Here is a 25,582-nt window from a genome sequence, read left to right as displayed (position 1 = left end):
GGTATACAGGACCGAGGCTGTTTAGGGCTTTAAAGATCAGCACCACTTCACAAAGATCAGCACCAATCACAGTATTGATTCATCCCCTTTTGAGAGTGGACAGCTCCTCTGACTTGGGTCTGCTAAATGTCACTGCGGCCTACTGGAAGAGGCGAGGCAGTGAGGCAGTCACCGCTGAATGACTGCAGTGGCAGAGGTGCTGCATTTCCTCCACTAGCAAGGTTAAAGCATTTCTACTTACTCAGTGCTTTCAGACCTTTTAGCTCTTTGGTCTTTTTCTTCTTTAAAAGAGCTTAGCTTTGAAATATACACACACAAATCTTGGCTTCATTCATTTTTAAATATGCACACAATTTTACTTTTCCATAGTGTTGACGGTTGATTGGAAGGCTGCGTGTTTTGTCATAACGAGAACATAAACCACCTTGAGTCGTTCAATGGAAAGGCCGTATAGAAATGTTAATAATAATAAACATCGAATACCATTCCAATTAGATATATGTAAGACACCATCTAGAGGCCACTGTTAGACACCTTTAGAGATTTCATTACAAGCGGAACATAAGGAAAACGACTGATGTGAATGTTAACATTGTATAGCCAGCAAAGCTGCCGGCGAATACTTGAAGGGAAACTGAAAATGTGTTGATGTCTTTAGACTTTTTGGCTAAGGATCTTTCCGTAGTTAATGTGCCACATTCAGGAATGTTGGGCTGAAGTGTGTGATCAATAATTAAAACTACGATTTCAAAAGCCATAAACAGACTCCTGCCTAATGTAAGGTCTTCCCTCCCATTCAATGAAGGTTGTCCCCCCCCCCCTCAGTTACTGAGCAACAGCCGCAAAAAGCAAATAATTCACTTCTGGCCACCTCTATTTCTTCCTTGCTCTGCAGTTTTTCAGATGAAGATTGGATGTTGAGTTTATTTACGCACTTCATTAGTCTCTCTCTACTGTAAGATGGTTTTCTTTGTTTTTTTACAACTGAGAAAAAAGTGAAGAACTATTTAGACATTTTAGAAGGAAATTTAGGAATCTGGGGAATAGGCATTCAGAGCTTTCAGTAGAAGCAATGGAGGCAAAGTGTGAGTGAATGGATAAGTTTTAAGAGAGTTCAGTAAAAACTTGCAGGAAAAGGAAAAGAAAGAAGTCTGTAGAACCAAGTTCAACAGATTCAATCAGTATAATTGATTTGGCATTTTCCATATCTTTGCCAGCTTTGAGTACAATGGTCCAGATTCAGGCAACATTGATCAGCTGCTCTGTTGGGCCTACAACCACAACAAATAACCTAACCTCTATGTGAAGGTGAAAGATTTATAGGATCTTAAGAGAAACCAGAAGGCGTCCTAGTTTCTGATTTGATCCCAGAATGTCCTGCTTTTCCTTAGGACATCCCTATTTTCATCGGAGAAATGTTGGAGGGTATGGAGTTAAGTGATCCCCAAGCCAATGAGATGAGTAACTTTACAACCTTGAGAAGACATCTGAAGGCAGCCCTGTATAGGGAAGTTTTGTAATTTTTAATGTTTTGTTCTGTTTTTATATATGTTGGAAGCTGCCCAGAATAGCTGTGGCAACCCAGTGAGATGGGCAGGGAATAATAATAATAATAATAATAATAATAATAATAATAATAGGTCCCTATTTTCATTGGAGAAATGTTGAGGGTATGAAGGAGAGGCACAGATTTCTCACCTAGAGTATAGGCAATGCAACCACCCTTCTCCCTCCTCAGCCTTTTTTCTGAAAACTCAAGTCTTATTACAAGTAATTTCAACAAGTTGAGATGAAATCAGAAAGAAACTCAGGAGCAAAAGCATTTGCCATAATGCAGAACCATAAAAATAATGTCAGATAAACACCTTCAGTCCATCTGTATACTCTGTAGACAAGACCATGCACACATGCCATTAAGATAATGTAAGTAGTCCCCTCCCATTCCTTTTGCTTTTTCAAATTCTATATTAATCTTATTTCATTGCTATTTCGTCTAGTAGCTCTGTTTCTCTGAAATTATCTTTCCCACCATAAAGCATTGATTGGAATGGAACAACTTGGTGCTCTTAGGTTTATTATATAATTTCTCATCATTATGAAAATGCTTCTAATGTAAACGAGGGGGACAAAAACCACCCACAAAATGCATTTATGTCTTTCTTCATGGCCTGTCATAACAGTATAAACTGTGCAGCATATTGGAAAAGTACATATTTATATAGATTGCTAAATAAACATTCTTACTGCAACCTTGGCACTATATGCGAAAGAATGGACATGCTAAACAGACCACTGAGGTCTATTTTAAATGTAGCCCCCTGTACCTATTTATTCATGGATAGTTGTAGCCCTTCCTTCTTTTCACAATGGACCTCAATACAGCTGTGAATACCAATATTCTACAAATCAGTTTTTACCATAGGACATTTGCAGTTTCTTCCTTTCCAGAGATGTTATCCTTTCACAAATCAATACGCTTTGTTGTTGTTTAGTCTTTTAGTTGTGTCCGACTCTTCGTGACCCCATGGACCAGAGCACGCCAGGCACTTCTTGTCTTCCACTGCTTCCTGCAGTTTGGTCAAACTCATGCTGGTAGCTTCGAGAACACTGTCCAACCATCTCATCCTCCGTCGTCCCCTTCTCCTTGTGCCCTCCATCTTTCCCAACATCAGGGGCTTTTCCAGGGAGTCTTCTCTTCTCATGAGGTGTCCAAAGTATTGGAGAAAGTATTGTTATAAGGAATTAAATACTTAATTCCTTATAACATTTCTACTGAAGCCATATAACTTCATTCCAACATCATTCTAACATTCATTAATTTTACAATATTTCTATAAATAATCTTTAAACTTTTCCCAGTCTTCTTCCACAGACTCTTCTCCCTGGTCTCTGAACTTGCCAGTCTTTTCTGCCAATTCCATCTAGTCCATCAACTTCATCTGCCGTTATCCAACACTTCAGTGCTTCCAAGAGACAACCATTCTCTCAGCCAGCAAAAAGCAGATGGTTCACAACAAAGTTTAGGGGTCTGGCAGGGCAGGTCCACCTCCTTCTTTAGCATCCGTCAATATCTTAAATTTTACTTGAGGCTTCCTGCCCTGCCAAACAAATCCAAAAACATCCCTCTCCACCTCCTGAAACAATCCATCCCATCCAAAACTTGCACTATTTGGAACAAAAGCAACATCCCCGGCAACACAGCAACCCTCATCCCCACCACAACAGCTCGGCCCAACAATAGCAACTTCAGATTTGTCCATATTTCCCAATCCCCCTTCTCTTCAATCCAACGTCCTTCACAGTTACCCTTAAATAAATTCACCTTTTTGGTGGTCATACTGACCCCCAAAAGCCTCTCTTTCTCAACCGATGTTAGTCCTGTCTCCTCCTGAAGCTCTGTCAAGCTTTCCTTTCCCAATTCAGGTAGGGCTCTGGTCCTCAAATTCATTTGTTTTTCTTTAAGTTCCATCATAACAGATGTCACATCGAGTTGCCTTTGAATGGATGGGGCTCTCTCACACTCCAGTTGTATTGTTTTACATTCAGCAGCAAGGGTTTTCTCCCTGACTTCATCCACAGTTTGCCGTGTCAAGGTAAATTCCTGTATCAATCTCTGGATGGTTTCTGTGTTGGTGTTCACCTTTTGTCCCAGATTGTCTGTTTTCCTGTGAAGCTGTTCCAGCGAATTGTTTATTTTCACTAATGGGACCACTAAGGCCTCTTCTGTCGACATTTCATCTGTTTTTTCCTTTCCATTTACCATAACACTTGAGAGATTCAAGGTCAATCTCAGAGTCTCACAGTTTTTATCTTGCAGCTGGAAGTCCCCCTAGCCCAGCTCTTATAAAGTAACCAATTTCAGAGACTTCCACTAGGGGGAAACAGTTTCTATTTATAATAGTCAACAATGTCCCCTTTAAACGCAACTCATACAACCCAAAGTTAGTTTCAGATTTCAGTTACTTTTTACTCCTTTTTAGAAGCAGCCGGAGACAATAGAAACAATGTATTTCTCTTACTTTGCTAGCTGTCAAGGAACGTTCTAAGTGCTGTCAATGAACATTCCAAAACGTCAGTCCTACTGGCAGCCTGTTTCCAGGGTCAGAGCGGCGGTATTTTAACTCCCTTCACTCTCTCCTGCAGGCATACTCAGTCCACAACTCCCCCCCCTTCTCCTGCCTCCAAGGGGGGTTTTATGCTCTTTACCGATGGAAATTTAGACTTTTACAAAAGGCTTTCCAAGACTTCAGCCTACAGCCTCCTTGCCTCAGTCTGTTTACAAATAGGGAAGGCGGACTTCCTGTTTTGAACCTCCCCGTTTCAATGCCAAATTAAACGTCTCAGCTCTACTCTCCCGTCTCAGCTCTACTCACGGGTAATTACTTTGGAGTCAAATTGTCCACAGGAAAAAGTCAATGCTCTCCGGCAACAGCTATGCGGCTTTGCTCCGTGGAAGAAGCAGACGATTCGAAGAACCGCGCCACTCACCCCACGTCGCTCCGGATCCCTGAAACCGGGTTTCCCCGCGAGTAGGGGAGGCACAAAAGGTGCCCGCCGAATCCCACGTTCACAGGCTTCTCCCGCCTGTGATTTTTACGGGTCTCCGCCTTCACCGTGGCGGCCAGACCCCAATTTCCACGGAGCTGATTCCTCCCGGTCAGAGGAAATCCACCATTGCTGGAGGCACCAACCCGGAAGTCCCCTTTCTCCCTGAAATTTTTAGGTTGCCCAAAGGATCTGACTAGTATGTAGAATTGTGCTCAGAGGATGCACATCTAATATGAGAAATGAGCAATAAAGACAGTGAGTTACCAGGGATATACGGCAGCATTATTTTTATGGGTGTGTTTTTTTACCTCATCTTTTAATGCAAAGAATGTTCAAGGTGGCATCCAACAATAAAATGAGCAAGCATCACCAAAGTTTTCTCTCTGAAGAGCATTAGAGAGAGAAAAGTGTACCTGATCTGATCTGTCTGATTAATGAAATGAAGTATAGAACAAAAATCTGTATAGTTAAAGCTATGGTTTTCCCAGTAGTGATGTATGTAGCTGGACCATAAAGAAGGCTGATTGCCGAAGAATTGATGCTTTTGAATTGGACTGCTGGAGGAGACTATTGAGAGTCCCGTGGTCTGCAAGAAGATCAAACCTATCCATTCTGAAGAAAATCAGCCCTGAGTGCTCACTGGAAGGACAGATCCTGAAGCTGAGGCTCCAATACTTTGGCTACCTCATGAGAAGAGAGGACTCCCTGGAAAAGACCCTGATCTTGGGGAAGATCGAGGGCACAAGGAGAAGGAGACGACAGAGGACAAAATGGCTAGACAGTGTTCTTGAAGCTATCAACATGAGTTTGACCAAACTTCGGGAGGCAGTGGAAGACAGGAGTGCCTGGCGTGCTCTGGTCCATTGGGTCACGAAGAGTCGGACACGACTAAACGACTCAACAACAACAACAATAATGTAGATTCAAAATGTGGCATTAACCAACAATTCAATCTGAAGATTTCTAAATAACACCCGTCTTGAATCTATCTCAGTATTTATATACTGCCCTGTCATAAAATATCAGGATAGAGTACAGCAATATAAAAACATAAAAACAAGACAGAACAATCTTTACTTTAAAATGACAACCTTTTCATGCCTATCATCACAAACAAGACTTCAACAGGCAAGAAAATGTGAAAAGCAAGGAAGCACTTTTTGAGGCCAGTTGGGCCTCTGTATTGCGGTCCTCTGATCTTGTAGGGGTTCCTCAAGGCAGACAAAAGGTAACGTGCATTGATTCTCCAATGCTATTAACTTTTTTGTTGCTAGCAAAACTTGCAGAGATAAGGGCACAAGGCAGCAGCTTGAGCCTGTAATTAAGTCAATATATAGAATAGTTTGCACACAGCAGCTGATACTATTACAACTAAGAGTCTTTGGGGGCTGTAAAGACCAACAAATGTTATTATGGCATATGCTTCTATTACAATGTCTGCTATTTCTTAGTCCTTCATCAGGAAGAAGTGAAGAACTTTTATAAGGTAATTAAATAAGGTAGTTATCCATATCAATGACATGCAAGATTATTACATTTATGGAAACTTTATATCTGTCCCATTTAATACTGTTTCCTCGTTTCTATTCCGTATACCTTGTTTTGCATTTAAGAAAGAACCACAGTAAAAAGCTTGTTGATCTTTTGTATTATTGTGTGGGTTTTACTTTTCTATTGGTATTTCCCCCCCCCCCCCAGGTTTTTATAATGATAGCCACAAAACAAATAAAACTAAAATTAGAACGAAAACTATTGAAAAGCAGATGCAGCATGTGGGTAAAATCTGCCTGGAACAAAAGATACCTCTAATAACTACATTATGTATCTGCACTTACAGACTGCAGTTTCTGTAGAATTATGGAAATCCTGCATTTGTTTTCAGTGAAATGTTACCTGGTAATAGTTAAGAAAGACAAGGATAAAAAGAAGCAAGAGATGAGAAAAATGGGATGGGGAGGTATGGCTTTTGTGTGTGTCAGTTGAGCAAGACAGATTATCAAAGCATAATTTGTTGGTTTGAGGCAATATTTTGAAAGTCAGAACACTCCAGAATGACATTGAATGTCGTATTGTAGTCCTTAGCAGGGCCAGATTTAGGTTTGATGAGGCCCTAAGCTACTGAAGGTAATGGGGCCCTTTATATGTCCAGCTGTCCTTTGTCAGCAACAAATTGTCGCTGTTTTTTGTGTACCGCTGTATACAGAAATGAGCAAACCAGTGATATTTTAGGGAGCAGGCTAGCAGGCGGGGCCCATTACTTATATCAAAGGAGCCTGCACAACACAAAACACGGTTGCTGTATGTAGGTTTTATTTTATTTGTTTTTTATCTTATATTTTGGAAATGTACATCCAGGGGGTTTTTTCCTTTAATTTTTTCGGGGGGGCCCAAGCGAGTGGGGCCCTAATCTATAGCTTGTTTGGCTTATACGTAAATCCGTTCTTAGTATGCATACATGCTTTCTAAGTATAGTAAGTTAGAGGAACTTAGGTTGACTTAAATTAAGCCTGTGTAAGTCACCCCTTACACAGTGCTCACTGGAAGGATAGATCCTGAAGCTGAGACTCCAATACTTTGGCCACCTCATGAGAAGAGAAGACTCCCTGGAAAAGACCCTGATGTTGGGAAAGATGGAGGACACAAGGAGAAGGGGACGACGGAGGACGAGATGGTTGGACAGTGTTCTCGAAGCTACCAGCATGAGTTTGACCAAACTGCGGGAGGCAGTGGAAGACAGAAGTGCCTGGCGTGGTCTGGTCCATGGGGTCCCGAAGAGTCGGACACGACTAAACGACTAAACAACAACAACAAGTCACCCCTGTGGGGCTACTACTGCCTGAGCCAACCTGAGCTTGGCAGAGGGAAGTTTCAAGTTTGGCGTACACCACCCTTTTCGTAAGTTCCACAAGGTCACCTGTTCATATGACTGGATAGAAAGAGGTTCGTAATAAGTGCTTCTTCTTGCTCCATCCTTCCTGCAGAATCAGAGGCGGATTTAGGGCAGTACGACCTGTTGTGCTGTACTGGATGCTTAGCCTAAGGGGTGTCAGGGACTGGTCTGAAGAGGGGGGCTGCAAAATGCCCTCTCCTTCCCCTCTGCCTCTTTCAGAGGAAGCGGGGGAATGGAAAGAGTGCCCCCCATTCTCCAGTAGCTGCAAGAAGCGACGGAGACAGGACTGATTTACGACAGGACAGAGAACTGCCAAGTTTTGAGGTATTGAGAGAAGGAGGGGGAGTTGGAGAACAGATAGCAGACACATCAGAAGAAGAAGAAGAAGAAGAAGAAGAAGAAGAAGAAGAAGAAGAAGAGGAGGAGGAGGAGGAGGAGTAGTAGTTTGGATTTGATATCCTGCTTTATCACTACCCGAAGGAGTCTCAAAGCGGCTAACGTTCTCCTTTCCTTTCCTCCTCCACAACAAACACTCTGTGAGGTGACTGAGGCTGAGAGACTTCAGAGAAGTGTGACTAGCCCAAGGTCACTCAGCAGCTGCATGTGGAGGAGCGGGGAATCGAACCCAGTTCACCAGATTACGAGTCTACCGCTCTTAACCACTACACCACACGGGCTCTAGCGCAGTGTTTCCCAAACTTTTTTGGGCAACGGCACACCTGTTTACTGAAAAAAATCTCGCGGCACACCACCATTAAAGCCCCGCCCCGTGACGTCAGCGCGCAGTGTCACGCCGGGAGGGACGCACGAAAGTGAAAGTTTTTTCCCTCCCCCTTGCCGGGGAACCTCCAAGCTTTGGGGGTGGGAGGAGGCAGCAGAGCGAGGGACTGAGGGACGGCGGCAACTGAGGCAGCGGCGGCTGTTGTGGTGGTGGCGGCGATAGCGGGCGGAGGAGGGGGCGGCGGCGGGGCTTGAGGAGCCGTCGCCGGGAGTTGCTGCTGCTGTTGTTGCTGCTGCTGCCCGGACATGCCGGCCTCCTCCTCCTCCGCTGTCTCGCGCTCCTCCCTTTTGCACGCGCTGCCCCGCCGCTCGGCACCACCACCGCGGAGCCGCCCCCGGCTCGACGCGGATCCTCGCCGCCGCCGCCTCTCACTGCCCGACTCGCCCGCCTCCCTCCCATGGCACACCAGCCAATGTCTCACGGCACAGTAGTGTGCCGCGGAATACCGGTTGGGAAACACTGCTCTAGAGAGCCTGGGAACCCGCCCCCACTTCTCCAAGGACACACCAGTCAATCAGGATTCAGGAGCAAAGAATGCAGAGACTCCTGAGACTTTTCATAAGGACACTGGACGTTGTCGGGGAAGGAAAAGTAGGGGCTCAGAGGAAGCAATGTCATAATGGCGTCCAAGTCTAGATTCGTTGTTCTGCTCCACGATTGCTGAATAAAACCACAAAAACAAACTTCCTTGTTTCTTTTTTGATCCTGGAGGCTACCAGGGGAGGAGAGAATCCCTCGAGTCTGACAAGGGGCAAGAGGCAGGGGGCGCCCAATTTTGGCCTTGCGCAGGGCACCACTGAAATCAAAAGACCCAAGTCCAACCTTGGCAGTATACGTGTAGGTAAGAATTAAATAGGACAGATATACAGTTTCCACAAATGTAATAATTTCGCTGATTTAGATAACTAAGATAACTAATTGATCTAGTTCAACAGATACACTGATTGGGAAAACAGGTACCCATCACTCACTTCCGAGGCTCTGTTACCAGATACAACATTAGGTGGAACCCACTCAATGGAATTCCACTTTTACTGGATAGATTGAGAAATCAGGTTTTGCCTTGCAGCCCTCAGTGCCTCTGGAGAAGGTGCTCTAGAGGGTTGGGTAGTCCTCTAGACCAGCATGAGAGGAACTGCAGGGAGGAGAATATCTTAAACATTGTCCCCTACCTCCAACAGGGAGCCTGGGCTGGATCTTGTTGCCTTCTGTGAATGGAAGGGTCCATTTGCTTCCAGAACGGTCAATTCAGATTCAACTAGAGCTGCGCACAAACAACCCTGAATACTTTCCCTCTATTTGGGGACAGAGAAATCAGGGAAACCATTTTTCCGGATTTATCCGGGGGGGGGGAGGAATTCTTCAATTGGGGAGCGAGGCTCCCCATTTGCAGTAACACAACTCTCTTTTTACTTCCTAACTATTGTTTTCATTCTTGCTGCTGCAATGCTTCCGAAACTGCAGCAAGCGTTTTGGTGGCATGACGCCATTTTGTATCCCCCAGGACGGTGGCCACCACAAAAGGGGGTGGGATAATAATTGGAGAAAATTCTGCAAAGTGGTATCTGTATCTAGGAGGGTGGGAAAAAGGAAAATCTAAGAAATTTTGTTCTGAGAAATTTTGGCTCAACTCTTAGATCCAACCAGATTTATTTTGTTTGCTGCCGCCTCTGCTTTATGAATGTGGATGCCTCAACTGTTTGGGGATGATTTATTTCACTGATGAATTGCTGAAGCTGTTATGTTTCCACTGCTTTCCATCTTTCAAAAGGTTCCAGAGAGACCCACATACATCATTAACCTGAGAAGCATGGATATTAAATTATATACATTGAGCTGAAGGAAAAAATAGAACATTCTGTTAGCTTCCAAAAGTACTTAGCAGACAAATTTTTGTATGTGTACATGTGTGCATGCTTGTATATTGGTTTTTGAAGAAGTTCTGACAAATGTAACCACGTTGTCTTTTTAATAATGAAAATAACCAATCAGTGCCCTGCTAACACTTGCTTGGGAGTATCTGTATTGCAACCGTTACATGTACAACTATTCCTAATAATCTCATTGTTTAGTAGCGGTTATTTATTGCACTGCATGTAGCAACTTGAGTTTCTTACCTTAGACCTGAATTGCAATCCTGAAACTTTTTATTTACCATTGCCCTACTTTCAAATAAGAGGTCCCATTGTGGAATTCCTTAGTATGCAGGGATGAATCCTTTTCTTCTTATTTTGTATAGGGCACAAGTAATGTGACTCAGGTGGCACTGTGGGTTAAACCACAGAGCCTAGGACTTGCTGATCAGAACATCGGAGGTTCGAATCCCCGTGATGAGGTGAGCTCCCATTGCTCGGTCCCTGCTCCTGTCAACCTAGCAGTTCGAAAGCACGTCAAAGTGCAAGTAGATAAATAGGTACCGCTCCGGCAGGAAGGTAAATGGCATTTCTGTGTGCTGCTCTGGTTTGCCAGAAGTGGCTTAGTCATGCTGGCCACATGACCCAGAAGCTGTACACCAGCTCCCTCGGCCAATAAAGCGAGATGAGCACCGCAACCCCAGAGTCGGCCACGACTGGACCTAATGGTCAGGGGTCCCTTTACCTTTACCTAATGTGACTGTAGCATCATCAAGATTATGCTTGTTAAAACATAAGAAGAGCTCTGTAGGATTTAGTCCAGCCATTCTATTCCAGCATTCTGCTTCCCACAGTGGGGATGAAGGCACTATTCTCAGACACTACAGTGGTACCTTGGGTTACAGACACTTCAGGTTACAGACTCCGCTAACCCAGAAACATTACCTCGGGTTAAGAACTTTGCTTCAGGATGAGAACAGAAATCATGCGGTGGTGGCGCAGCGACAGTGGGAGGCCCCATTAGCTAAAGTGGTACCTCAGGTTAAGAACAGTTTCAGGTTAAGAACGAATCTCCAGAATGAATTAAGTTCTTAACCCGAGGTACCATTGTATTTGAAACTGCTTCTGTGCTTCTGCTTGTCTTCAATAAACCTCAACAGAATTGTACCACACATGGCACAGAACAACCTCAACCCATGGCACGTAACCAATCAACACTGCTTACAGACATACACAAAATCATCACCACCACCATGATAGCCCCAAAGGTTACCACAAACTCAGTCCTCGCAGCAATTCCACCCTGCCCCCCTGCAGTGGATATGTACACTATTTTTTTCCACCTATGTACGCTCAGGAAACCTTTTTGATCATTTGTCAATTTTCTACCAACATCTTTAAATCGTCAGCTGAAAAGAATTTTGTGTTCTGGGAGATACTGAGAATGAATTGATCAATCAAAGTATCAAATAAATGAGAGTCATTTCCTGTGATTTACTGGTGACCAACGTGCAACAACAACAGCAACAACAACAACAACAACAACAATTTATTATTCATTGGACACCCATCTGATTGGGTTGCCCTAGCCACTCTGGTGGCTTCTAACAAATTAAAACATTAAGCACATAAAACAAAAATTATTATTATTATTATTATTATTGTTATTATTATTATTATTATTATTATTATCAGCCCATCTGGCTGGGTTTACCCAGCAACTGCTGATAACACATTCAAAAATGTAAAACATTAGACATTAAAAATTTCCTGATACAGGGTTGCCTTTGAGTGAAAAAGTGGGGATTCTTCCATATGGGGAGTTTGAAAATGTGGTCAACGTTCTTGTGCCATAGTTAGTTTTTGCAATATACAAGTGTCATGTTTACATGAAAAATCATCATCTATAATCTTTAAACATTCTCTGTAGGATCAGCCGTGTGATTGTTTGTTCTGTCTTCATTAATTTAGAAACCTTCATCCTTGGCAGAGGCTGCCAGTGAACAATAACCCAGCAGTCTTATCTAAATTGAGTGTGAGCTGATTTTCATGAAGTCAGTTTGTTGCTTTCACAAGCAGCGCATGAAGAATAGTGTTAATCTTTTTAGCACTCTTATCAGATAGCTGCAGGACAATATCATCAGCATACATGTAAATAAAAGATTTATCACACAAATGTATGTGTGTATATGCATAGAGACAGAGAGAAATCTCTTAGCTTTGGGTACTAATGATAGTATCTACAAAAACAAGCCCATCCAGATTTTAAAATCCTTGCCTTTCCTCTCCCAACAAGATAGCAATCATTGGAATTTTAAGGTTAGAATACCTAATCCAGAAAATGGGTTGTGATGAGCTCACGTACATGCAAAATATTCTTGAGTGGTGTGTCAAGGTCTTATATTTGAGTCTCTTATCTGAGAAGAGAAATATTTAATTTGCAAAGCGAAAGTCCTATAATTTCACTTGAGCGATGAACAGGAGTCATTAAAAGAATGTGACTAAGTACATGGGTGATGCTGTTCCCTGGTGGGATAAAAAGGTAGAAATTCATTGATTGATTGACAACAATTTAGAGGTTGGGGTGGGAATGAGTGATTTCTCCAGCCGGCACTGCAGCAGGAGAACAGCCTTTTCCCAGCTAAAGTTTTTCACCTCTTAAAGTCATTGGTAACGCAGAAAGTAAAATTTACTGCCATTTCCACACAGTGCAATGTCTCCGAATGGGAATGAAAAAGACTGATCACTACTAATTACATTTATGGGTATGATGCAGTGGGCTTCGCGGAACAGGTTATTACTATACAAATCCTTTAAAAAAATCTTTGAGTCTATAGGATGAATTGTAAATAACCTATAATTATGATGGGCTGTCAGTAGAACCACTGTTGTGCAGAGGAATCACTTTAGCAATTTCCAAAAAATATAGTACAGCTGCCAACTAGCAACCCGGTGTCTTTTTTTGTTGTTTTGGAGGCTGCTATAAGTCAGGGCTGATGTTTTCATCAGTCTATCACAGATATTTACAGAAGATAAACATTTTCTAGAGACTTCGGAGATCCAGAAAGCAGATAAAAGGAGCATGAATTTTGTGGAATTATGACAAGACAGAGTACTTTCATAAATCCCACATTAACACTAGTGACTTGCAAGTCAACGGTGGATTTCAATAGGAAATAACAAGAAATGAGAAATCAAAATGCCACCCAGTTTCAGGTCAGAATTGTCACAGTGATTGATAGAATTCTAAGCATACATCAACTAGGTGGAACACATATCTAAGGAAACATATTTATTTCATGATCAATCCCTCTGTATAATTTGTTATAGAGAGGAACTGATCGGTAAAGTGGAAGTACTGGAACCCTTGGAAAGAACTGATCGTGTCCTCTTGCGTTTCATGAAACAGAGGCAAGGGAAAGCTAATTACAGTGGTACCTCGGGTTACATACGCTTCAGGTTACAGACTCTGCTAACCCAGAAATAGTGCTTCAGGTTAAGAACTTTGCTTCAGGATAAGAACAGAAATCGGGTTCCGGCGGCATAGCAGCAGCAGGAGGCCCCATTAGCTAAAGTGGTGCTTCAGATTAAGAACAGTTTCAGGTTAAGAATGGACCTCCAGAACGAATTAAGTACTTAACCTGAGGTACCACTGTATAGTCAGACATGCACCCTGGACTTTAAGAACACAGATTTTTTTAAAAAGAAAACTTAAGGAACTACAGTTCTATCTTGGTTTTCGGACAGCTTAGTTCTCAAACGCTTTGGCTCCCGAATGCCACAACTCAGAATGGACTGTTCCAGTTTGCGAGTTATTTTTGGATGCCAAATGTCCGACGGAGCTTCCTGCAGCCAATCAGATTTCAGAAGGATTTCTTTGGTCTGTTTATACCACGTTTGGCATCGCAGGTGACCTTGAGATGAAAGCATCCTCTCAAGAGCTACAAACTGCGATAATAGGATACTGCACTTGACATTGTCTTCAGTGCTTCCCTTAAACTAAAAGCATAAACAGGTGTAATATGCATTCATTTTAGAGATATAATACAAATATGGGTTAATATTACTACAGAATCAGGCACACTTTTCTTGGAGAAATGCTTTGATGCATGAATTTTGGGGTGCGCTTGTTGCACAAAATAAGCATGAATATAAAATGATGAATCTGACAGTTCTAGAAACTGCACATGTATCTCAGAACACATGGTTGTTTTGCACATTCACTCCCCACCCCCACCCCCACGCCAACAATATATTCCTTGATTACTTCTTTAGCCACTTAGAGGCACCATAACAATTACTGGAAATGTCTCAATTTCTTGTAATATTCTGCTCTCATCGTATTCAGGCATTTTCACACAGGGCAAGCCAGATGAAAACCACACGGGCATTTATAGTGTCAGCAGTTAGACTGCTGTAGCTATTAAGGAGGCGGCTCAGTTTTCAACATGCTTTCCAATAAAAGTCCATCCCAAGGGGCAGAACATGAGGAATAGGATGAAAGTGGTTAAGTCAATACAAGATTGACTCCATTACTCTTACCATCTGTTTATCACGGACTGTGTTAAAGTTGTTTTGCTCTCTTTTATTGACTAAGGGATATTAATATTGCTTGACAACTGCTTGGTGTATACAATAAATGGTTGCCTCATTTTGTTGCCTAACAGCTGTTGATTCACCCATGCAAACATGTTCGTGAAGCATCAATCATGTATTTAAAACGTGAGCAGCTCTCACTGTACACGTGGTTGGAGAGTATTTGACAATGTAGAAATACGGCTAGTAGGAGTTAATGACAGGGCTGCACAAATAACTCTCTCTCTCTCTCTCTCTCTCTCTCTCTCTCTCTCTCTCTCTGCCTTAATGAACTACACATCAATCACACTGGAAAGATGACTTCTTCCCCATAGCTAAAATACCCTGCAGTTGTGCAGATAACAGTGCTTGCCAAAATAGCACTTGAACCCAAAGGCAACCATTTTCAGCCTTGATGGTTCGTTTCAAACTTATGTACGTAGCTATTATATGTGAGGAAGAAGAATGGCACAACGAGAAGCAGGTTAAAGCAAAGAAGTCTTGTGATGTAACATAACTGATGTGTCTGATTGTGCTGATTGTCTTTATTTGAAGAAAAAAATCATCATTATGAAGGCAGGAAAAGGATGAATTAGCAATGTAATTAGACCAGATAGAACTTTAAAAGTTCAAACTGAGCTTTCAAAAAGATCAGTTCCAGAAATTTCATCACATTTTCTTGGTTGTTGTCTTCTCCGGGTGAATATCTGCTCCACGGTGAACATTCCAAATTGTTCATCTGACTTCTCAAACTATTCAGACTGTAAAATAATCTGCATTAGTGTACATGGGATATAAATAAACAACCATGTAGGGATGGGTGAATCTGCCAACTTATTCTTCCACATCTCAAATTCAGTTCTTCACATTTCCACATCAGTGTGCAATTGTTATTATTTTAAAAGTCCTCATGAAAAGGACTTCTGTGTGAATTTCTCATAATAAACACATTTTGAATGCGATTCAGCCTAACGGGGTGGCATAGAGGCACCCCTATACTATGTTGACCCTGCCCAATGCCCTTTTCACCCACAAACATTCTTCTGCCCAACAAAGGAATCCCATAACTGCAATGAGTAAAAGGCGAAAAAATCCCAACCAAGTTAAGAGCAAAAATTCCAGCCAGCGATCCAAAATTGCTCAGTGAAGGCTCTAATCTGAGGGTGGATGGGCGGGAAGCTCTCAATGCAAAATGGCCCTGGGGAAGCAGCCTTATAGAGGCCTTCCGCTCCCCTTTGGAAAGACTCATGGGACAGCTTTTCCCCATGAAGCCATAGCATGGACAAGATAATGGGCAAAAGCTTGCCCAGTATTTTTCTGCAGATTATGGGCCCCAGTGCCACCAGGCAAAGGCATCCTGCAGTTATTGAGCATGGAATGAGGCTTATAAATAGATGCATCCAAAACACCAACAAATCATAGACCACCTCTTTGTCTGTAGATAAGTTTTGCTGCTGGTTTTGTTACCATCCTATTCAAAAATCAGGAAGATTCATGAGGATCTGTGTATTGGATCAGTGCTTCAGTGGTCCCAACGAGTTCTTGATCTGTGACTTTTACTATGCAATCTAGCAAATGTAAGCTTTAACTTGATGGTGCTTTTTGGTGCAGGGAGGAGCTAGCAAAATAATGTTGATTCAGAGGATCCATTTTAATTCTGTTGGCTCTGAATTTTACCCAAACCCCATGAAAAAGCAAAATGTGGGTGGGTGGCAAAGCTTCAGTTAATTAAATGGTGATGATAATAATGATGGAAAAGGAGGAGGACTGGGTAACCGTCCTCCTTTCTGGCAATAAACAAGGGAACATTTAGAAAATTGCAGCATGAACCTTTGTAAGCATGAGTCTGATCTATTAGAATTACCTGTTGAAGTAGGCTCTTTCCTACAAAGCTAATTCCACAAAAAAACCCCACTTAACCGTGGTTGTTAAAATGCCACACTGATTTTTCTACAACAGACTAACGTAGGGCATATTCTCAAATAATGAAGTTGCCTTAAACCAAACTGAGAAAGAACTAAATAGAGTGTAACTTAGTGCTCGTGGAAAGTGGAGTAGTCTTCCTTTTAAATGAAACAAAAAACATCCTGATCTCCGATATATGCTATAGATCAGGAAAGAGCAAATGGTATACGTTTGACCTTCAACGCCTCCCATGCCACATTGGAATGGATAATTTCTCCCGAACAGGATCATCAACTGCACTACCGATATTCCTTGCACTGAAAAGAGCACACTAGCAACTACAAACGCTTTCTGCTTCCCAACTCTCGAGTCAAGCATTAAAAGTCAGGGTAAATCCTGATGATCTTAACTTGAAAGAATGAAAGGATGAACTGCTTGGAATGAAGATTTACAGAAATGCCTCTGAAATTTCTGACTCTCGCTACATACACTTCCAATTCTCTGTGCAACCTACCCTATTAGCTGAGGTGCCACGGGAGCTCTCAAACTCATGGCTGTATTGTTTAACTTTTACTGCTTTCTGAAACTGTTCTGGAAAGTTTAATTATCAGAGTGGATGGGTTTACATTCATGGGCATGCATTCAGCTGTGCACACATAAGTTTACACATCTCCTATGCTCAATATTCTTTTGCACACTGTACTTAGAAATAAAGTATTCTTCTCAATCAGATATTTAAAAGGCTAAGTTCATTTCTGCTTGAATCCCTATTAGTAATCACATGCTTATCAGTACAGAAGGAATGCATAAGCTACAGCATTTTTAAATCAATTGTCCATTCGAAATTTCAAAAAACACAAATGCATACAACAGCATACATTTCCCCCCCTTCCTTGTCCTTCCTTCCTTCCCACACCTCCGTGTGTTTGAAGGCAACGTCTACTGAGATAAGACTAAATCAAGATAAAATAATCTACGCCAGGTGTGGGAAATATTTGTCCTTCCAGATGTTACTGAACTGCAACTCCCATCATGCTTGCTTGGCCAAAATTTCGGCCACATCTGGAGGAGGAAAGTTTCCCCAACCCTGATCTACATTGAAAAAGGAGATAAAATAAATAGATTAAGATAAAGAAAGCAGTGGGAGAACCAGGAAATGCCAGGGTCCAGTTCTGCATGAGGCATCTCTCATTCCGTTGCTCCCCACACAAAAAAATAATATTCTGTAAAAAGCTCTAAAAACCCATTTCAAATGTTATGGCATTTCTCTTCATTTTGCTTTTACTGAACAGGATCTGTATACGAGAAGCTTGCTGTAGAAGGCCTTGTATCCCTCCCAGAATGTCCAGTGTACTGTGAGATTTCCAGTGCTGGAGGATTGTTCTCTTTGCAATTAGGTGACCAGGTGAATCTGATCGGCTACTGTGAAAACAGGATGTTGGACTAGATGGAAGAAGAAGAAGAAGAAGAAGAAGAAGAAGAAGAAGAAGAAGAAGAAGAGGAGGAGGAGGAGGAGGAGGAGGAGGAGGAGGAGGAGTTTGGATTTGATATCCCGCTTTATCACTACCTGAAGGAGTCTCAAAGCGGCTAACATTCTCTTTTCCCTTCCTCCCCCACAACAAACACTCTGTGCGGTGAGTGGGGCTGAGAGACTTCAAAGAAGTATGACTAGCCCAAGGTCACCCAGCAGCTGCATGTGGAGGAGCAGAGATGTGAACCTGGTTCACCAGATTACGAGTCTATCACTCTTAACCACTACACCACACTGGCTCTCTGCCATTGGGCCATTGGCCTGATCTAGCAGAGACTCCTTACGTTTTTCAAATTTGCTACCGTGGATCAGGGTCTGCCTACATTGTGCCAAATGCCTTTTCCACTCCTCGGTTTCCATACGATTAGCCTTGTAGGCTAATGTGAGGATCTCCCCAAATGATAAAGCAGAAGTAATCGGCCCATGAGTCAATGCTAGCCATTCACATCTGACAGACTGAGTGCCATTTTGAGACAGGACAGTTCAAACTTTGAATTCATATCCACATATTCAAATGTTGATGGTTGTCTCCATTAACTGTGAATTGTCGACAAAGGCTCCTTCGTGTTCACATAGAACATTTTTGAAAGATGTAGATTCTTAGTCATCTTTTGATGCTTCAGCTTATAATAAATGCCTGTCTGTATGCTGTAGGCATCTCACACTGACTTCCCATTGTCTTTCAAAAACAAGGTGTGTTCTGTTTGCTTGCTTGCCTGAACCTATAAAATCTTTATGATTGGGGTCTGGCATGTCTAAGGAACTCTCCTTCTTTAGCTCCCATTCAGATGTTGAAACACCATCCTTAAAATTCCATCTGTGCATCATATTATTATTTCAGGTGCTACTGTGACTACTTCTTAACCTTGGGATTCCTTTTGCTGGAGATCAACTCTACACTCATTTGATCTGCAGGGGCTGCCTCACACATGCAAGTCATGAATTCACGATGCTGCCATATGAATATGAGAAGCAGCTCTATGCTGAGCTAGACCATTGAATCACTGAGCGCAGTGTAGCCTATCTGAACTGACAGTGACTCTAATACCAGTGTGACACCAAAATGTTATTATGGGGTGCCACAGAAGGGGCAAAGTCCCACATTTTAAGATCTCATGCTTTTTAAAAAACAACAACACTATATGGCAGGCATCCAGCATGGGGTGGGGGGAGCTGCTTGTTAGGGCACTTGCTCCCTGTCCCCTCTGGTGCCATCAATGATTGACCTTGAATCCTTGACATGAAAAGTATATGGTTTCCCAGGAAGCTACAGCTTCTTCCTCAAACTTCATATAAAGGCAAGTCCACTTTCCTCTCATTGGTATGGATTTATCCAGGATCAAGGGATAAAACATCTGTGTTAAAATAGCTTTTGGATTTCATAGATGATAGATAGATGATAGATAGATAGAGTCATACCTTGGGTTACAGACGCTTTTTTGCGTTTTTTTCGGGTTACGGACGCGCCGAAACCCAGAAGTACTGGAACAGGTTACTTCTGGGTTTTGGCAGTCGCACATGCTCAGAAGCGCTAACTCACGCTTTGCGCATGCGCAGAAGAGCCAAATTGCAACCTGCGCATGTGCAGACACGGCACTGCAGGTTGCGAATGTGCCTCCTGCACAGATCATGTTCGCAACCCAAGGGTCCACTGTAGATAGATGATAGATAGATGATATAGATAGATGATAGATAGATAGATAGATAGATGACAGATAGATGATAGATACAGTAGATAGATGATAGATAGAGATGATTGATAGATAGATAGATGATGATAGATAGATAGATGATGATAGATAGATAGATGATAGATAGATAGATAGATAGATAGATGATAGATAGATAGATAGATATAGATAGATAGATATAGATAGATAGATGATAGAGAGAGAGAGAGAGAGATAGATAGATAGATAGATAGATAGATAGATAGATAGATAGATAGATAGATAGAGATAGATAGATAGATAGATAGATAGATAGATAGATAGATAGATGATAGATAGATATAGATAGATAGATAGATAGATAGATAGATGATAGATAGATATAGATAGATAGATGATAGATAGATAGAGTGATATAGATAGATAGATGATAGATAGAGTGATATAGATAGATGATAGATGATAGATATATACACAAATACACGCAGTACTTTGATGATCTATCTCAATGAAAATGCAAAGGCAGGGCAACAAAATTGTGAAAAACACCCTAGCTGGTCTGCACTTGCTATGCCATTCCAAATTGCTGAAAAAGACAACTGCTCGCTAGTTACTTATTATTATTCTAACTTGGGCTTAAAACCTTGTAAAATGACTTTCTAATGGAGGTCGACTGAATGATTATACGGTTTAGTGATAAACCTCTTTATTTATTCTATCTCTTCTATCGCAGTACAATGATTTTCTATGACTGCACTGGCTCGTGTTAATAAACCTCTACTCCCCGGCCGATCGTAAAGGTGATGTAGTGGCTAGGACAGGATGCGCAAAGTTTGGTTTGTAAACTCCAAATGTCACATTATGCAAGATCCTTTTGGAGACAAAAGTCACATTGTAGCTGCCAAGGGACTGTCCAGGGGAAGAAAATCGTGCATTGCTGTGTCCCCACTTGACAGGCCAATGTTATCACATCCACTTATTAAGTGCAGCTACTGCAAAAACCACACCATTTCCTTCACTGGAGGAAAAGATGTGAGAAGCCCACAATCACTACTGGATTTGCATCTGGATTACCAATGATTACCCCTTCATGGATCACTGCCCCTTCATGGATCACTACCCCTTCATGGATCACTGCCTTGCCGTGGCAAAGGGGCTTGAACAACTCAGCGAAGCTATGAGCTATGCCATGCGGGGCCACCCAAGATGGACAGGTCATAGTGGAGAATTTTGACCAAACGTGATCCACCTGGAGCAGGAACCGGCAAGCCACTCCAGTATCCCTGCCAAGAAAACTCCATGGACAAAGACATTTTGAATTATGGTGCTGGAGGAGACTCTTGAGTGTCCCATGGACTGCAAGAAGATCAAATGTATCCATTCTTAAGGAAATCAGCCCTGAGTGCTCACTGGAAGGACAGATCGTGAAGCTGAGGCTCCAGTACTTTGGCCACCTCATGAGAAGAGAAGACTCCCTGGAAAAGACCCTGATGCTGGGAAAGATGGAGGGCACAAGGAGAAGGGGACGACAGAGGACGAGATGGTTGGACAGTGTTCTCGAAGCTACAAGCATAAGTCTGACCAAACTGCGGGAGGCAGTGGAAGACAGGAGTGCCTGGTGTGCTCTGGTCCATGGGGTCACGAAGAGTCGGCCACGACTAAACAACTAAACAACAACAATCCAGGTTACCCTTGGATGCAAATCAATTTAGCATTGGCTGGCATAAGGTAACTGGAGCCACTGAGGAACTGTGTGGAAAACAGTTCATCTTACTTCCCCTGAGACCAGGAATTTTTGGGTGCTATCGCTTGCCCTTTGGAGTGCACTCACAACAAACCTTTTTTTTAATAAATAAATTGGGGGTGCTATATTTTCCCCACTCACCTGCATTGCCACTTCAACCCACCACCAAGAACAACCACAGCAACTCCACCATTCCTCTAAGATGAGAAGGGAGGAGGCTCAGTGAACTCCAATTCCTTTTGGTTTCCAACCAAGCTACTATTGGTGGAAGGTAATCCATATAAACCAACCACTAGCGTCACACAAACACAAGGTTTAAGGGTGCTATTGCTTTTGGGTGGCCAGATTATGGGCTAAGTCTCCAATCATCTCTTGAGAAGCTGTGCATTGAGAGAATTGACTCTGCAAAGTGTGGATTGCTGAATAAGTAAGTACATGTGCTGGGGAGTCAAATAAGGCTTCTTTAGATAAATCAGAGTTGGCCAATGTGGTACCTTCCAGAGGTTGTAAAGTTATAACTCCCACAATTTGTGACCACTGGGCATGCTGGCTGGAACTTCTGGGAGTTGTAGTCCAACAGCAATGTTGGTTACCCTGGAGGGAAATACTTGACACCATTTTAGGTACTAAATAATCTTTATGGGGATAATAATCTGATTTATGTTTTCAAAAGCTTTATCCTTATGCAAGCTATTCTGGTGGTCAATTAATTTGGGCAACACACTACATCCATTCCTTCCCAGTGTTGCTTTTAATTAGCGGTTTACAGGAAACTTCACATCTTGAATTAATGTTATGATTGATCTTTACTGAAATGACTTTATAGACAAACTGAGCTGATTGTAAACTCTGATTAAGGCTAGTTAGCAGAATTGGTAAATGAATGAATTTAATTTTGGGTAATTAATGATCTGACTCAATATAAAGAAGCTTGCTATGCTCCTTTTCCATACTCTCTGAAAAAGACATCGTATTTCAGCCTTTCTCTCTCTTGATTTGCCCAGGCTTCTTCTTATTTTCTGTTCTGGCTTCCACATTCCCCAAGCTCTATATCAATTCTACCTTGAATTTTCTTCCTTGCAGCTAGGCCTCCCACATGGCCTGCCAGATCCTTACCATCCTTCTCCTTATTTGACAGCAATAATTCCTACACATCCATCCATCACTCTCGGTCTTCCTCTCTGTGTATAACCAATCAAATACGATGTTGGTTCAAGTGATTCTCCATGTGAATAGTCCTCATACCTGTTTGCAAACATTCCTCATATTTGCTAATCCATTATAGTTTGTAGTGACCGATGAGTGTGCTATTTTTATTTAGGCGCTGGGTTGCTGCTTAATTGCTATTTAGACATGTGTTATTTTGATGCATATATACACATTTGTCTTCATCTGCATGTACCCCTCAGCTATCCTGATTTAATTTGGACATCCTGTTTTGGGGTGCCATGCTCTCTCACAAGATTGCAGCCCTGAAAATCCATGTTTTGGGGCTTTGTGATTCACGTGGGGCCCTGAAAGATGAATGTCTCAGTTTTCCTCTGGGACATGTTGGAGGGCGTTGTGCATGATGTAAGAAGACATCTCTTTCTCTTTTGTCCTATATTTGTCGCACGAAGCACTGTTTCCAATCTGCAGCAGTATCCAACCCAGAATTTGCAGTGTTGAGTTTTGTTCTGGACATGGGATGAATAAGTGAACATCAGAAATTTCCACTCTTGTTTTCGTCAGATTTGCCTGACATCTTCATTGGTGATTTTTTTTTTCAAAAATCCATTTCAATATCAAAATTCCGATTCAAACCTAATAGGAATCTGTTAGACGTGCTATGTACTGGAAATTGATGCAGATTTCATGCATATAGAGATTTAAAAAGGCATAAAGTGATTATGAAATTGGGGGAAAGCAGATGGTTAAATGGTAATGTGATGTTAGGAGTAGTTTTCATACTGCCTTGACTGTTATGTAATGTAAAAGATCACAAGGGGGGGGGACTATGGAAACCTGGGTTGAAATCATATGGCCCCTGGGAGTATGTCCTAGGGGCCATATATTAGATTTCATTAGATGTTTGATGTATTACTGTATTTTAATATTTGCTTGGAAGGCACCCAGAGTGGCTGGGGAAGCCCAGCCAGATGGGCGGGGTATAAATAAATTATCATTATCATTATCATTATTATCTCCCTCTCAAACATTGGGACACGGATGGCGCTGTGGTCTAAACCACAGAGCCTAGGGCTTGCCGATCAGAAGGTTGGCGGTTCGAATCCCTGCGACGGGATGAGCTCCCATTGCTTGGTCCCAGCTCCTGCCAAACTAGCAGTTCAAAAGCATGTCAAAGTGCAAGTAGATAAATAGGTACTGCTCTGGCGTTTCCGTGCGCTGTTCTGGTTCGCCAGAAGCAGCTTAGTCATGCTGGCCACATGACCCGGAAGCTGTACGCTGGTTCCCTCAGCCAGTAAAGCGAGATGAGCGCCACAACCCCAGAGTCATCTGCGACTGGACCTAATGGTCAGGGGTCCCATTACCTTTACCTCAAACATTAGAGATGGAGGTCCAAAAGGGAAATGTGATGTTGGCTGTTCCATCCCTGCTACCACAGAAGCATATGATGCCTTGACTCAACCCATATTGGCAAGGCTTAAAGGGGGCATACTGAGATATTTCAGGGATGTACTAGAGGAGAACCAGAACGTTTATTTTCCATTGTTCGCATTGAGTGGGAAAGAGTTGGAAGAAAATGAAGGTTTGCGCCTTTATTTCTTTTTGCCTGCCCTACCTTAGGGTTGAAACCTTAGTTAGATGACAATTTATTTATTGTGGCTAGAACTATTTGTATAAAAAGGAGAAGCCTTAGAAAGAAGAGTGAATTTAAAAGGTTTAGCACGTTACGTTAATGAGTAAAATAACTACATTTAAACAAGCCTGGAAAGGATGGTTGCAGTATTCCAATTACATTAATGTTGGCTTCCATAGTTTATTGAAATAAGATCACCTCTTCTGAGACACTAAGCGCTACAGTAATCAAGGATGCTTTAATTTAATTTTGTAAACCAATATCTATAAAGAAGTAAATTACAGAACAATTTATATCGAATTCTACTCTCCATTGTTTTCAATGAGCATGTTGCAAATATTTATCTTTGACTTATTATGCGATACGTTGGAGTTGTTGGTTGCTAAATATTGTGTGCATTGAGTTACAATGTTTATCTCTATGTTGGAAAATAGAAACGGAATACAGCTACATGCTAAGACTTGCTATCTTAGAAAATATGGGCTGATAGGATGAGGGATGTATTAACGACTGTGACAATGCCTTAAAACATCATCTCAAACTATCTTATACACATGTCAATTCAAATATATAGTAGGCATGGAAGGATCAGCCCTTTTCCCTTCCCTGCCAGTTTCAAATGTACTTGTCTTAGATTTTTTTCCATCCTGTTTTGTTTTTTCACATTTTTATACATCTTTTGTACACATTTTTTTCCACACATTCTTCCACTAAAATATGTATTTTTTATGGTGAGCTTTGAATTTTTCTTAAATTATTCATTTTATGCACCCCCCAAACCCCCCCCCCCCAATGTATGTTACACACATTTATTTGCTTTGGAATAACACCATAACATTGAGAGACCTGTATCTGATTAATAGCTGCATTCCAATCCCATAACAATCTGGGAGCGGCAAGTTAGGTTGATTCACTTCATAAATGCAGACCAAATAAATTTCTTCTCCATCACTAATATTTAGGGTCAAAATGTTAAGCTCTCAAGCAACAGCAATCCAGTGTGGACTTAAGGAAATATATACAGTGGTACCTCGGGTTAAGAACTTAATTTGTTCTGGAGGTCCATTCTTAACCTGAAACTGTTCTTAACCTGAGGTACCACTTTAGCTAATGGGGCCTCCTGCTGCTGCCGCACCACTGGAGCACAATTTCTGTTCTCATCCTGAAGGAAAGTTCTTAACCTGAAGCACTATTTCTGGGTTAGTGGAGTCTGTAACCTGAAGCGTATGTAACCTGAAGCGTACAGTGGAGGTACCACTGTACCATATATACCAAGGAAATGATA

This window comes from Podarcis liolepis, assembly GCF_965112155.1.
Source record: "Podarcis liolepis genome assembly, chromosome: 11".
Taxonomy (NCBI): Eukaryota; Metazoa; Chordata; class Lepidosauria; order Squamata; family Lacertidae; genus Podarcis; species Podarcis liolepis.
Note: the sequence above shows the minus strand (reverse complement) of the source record.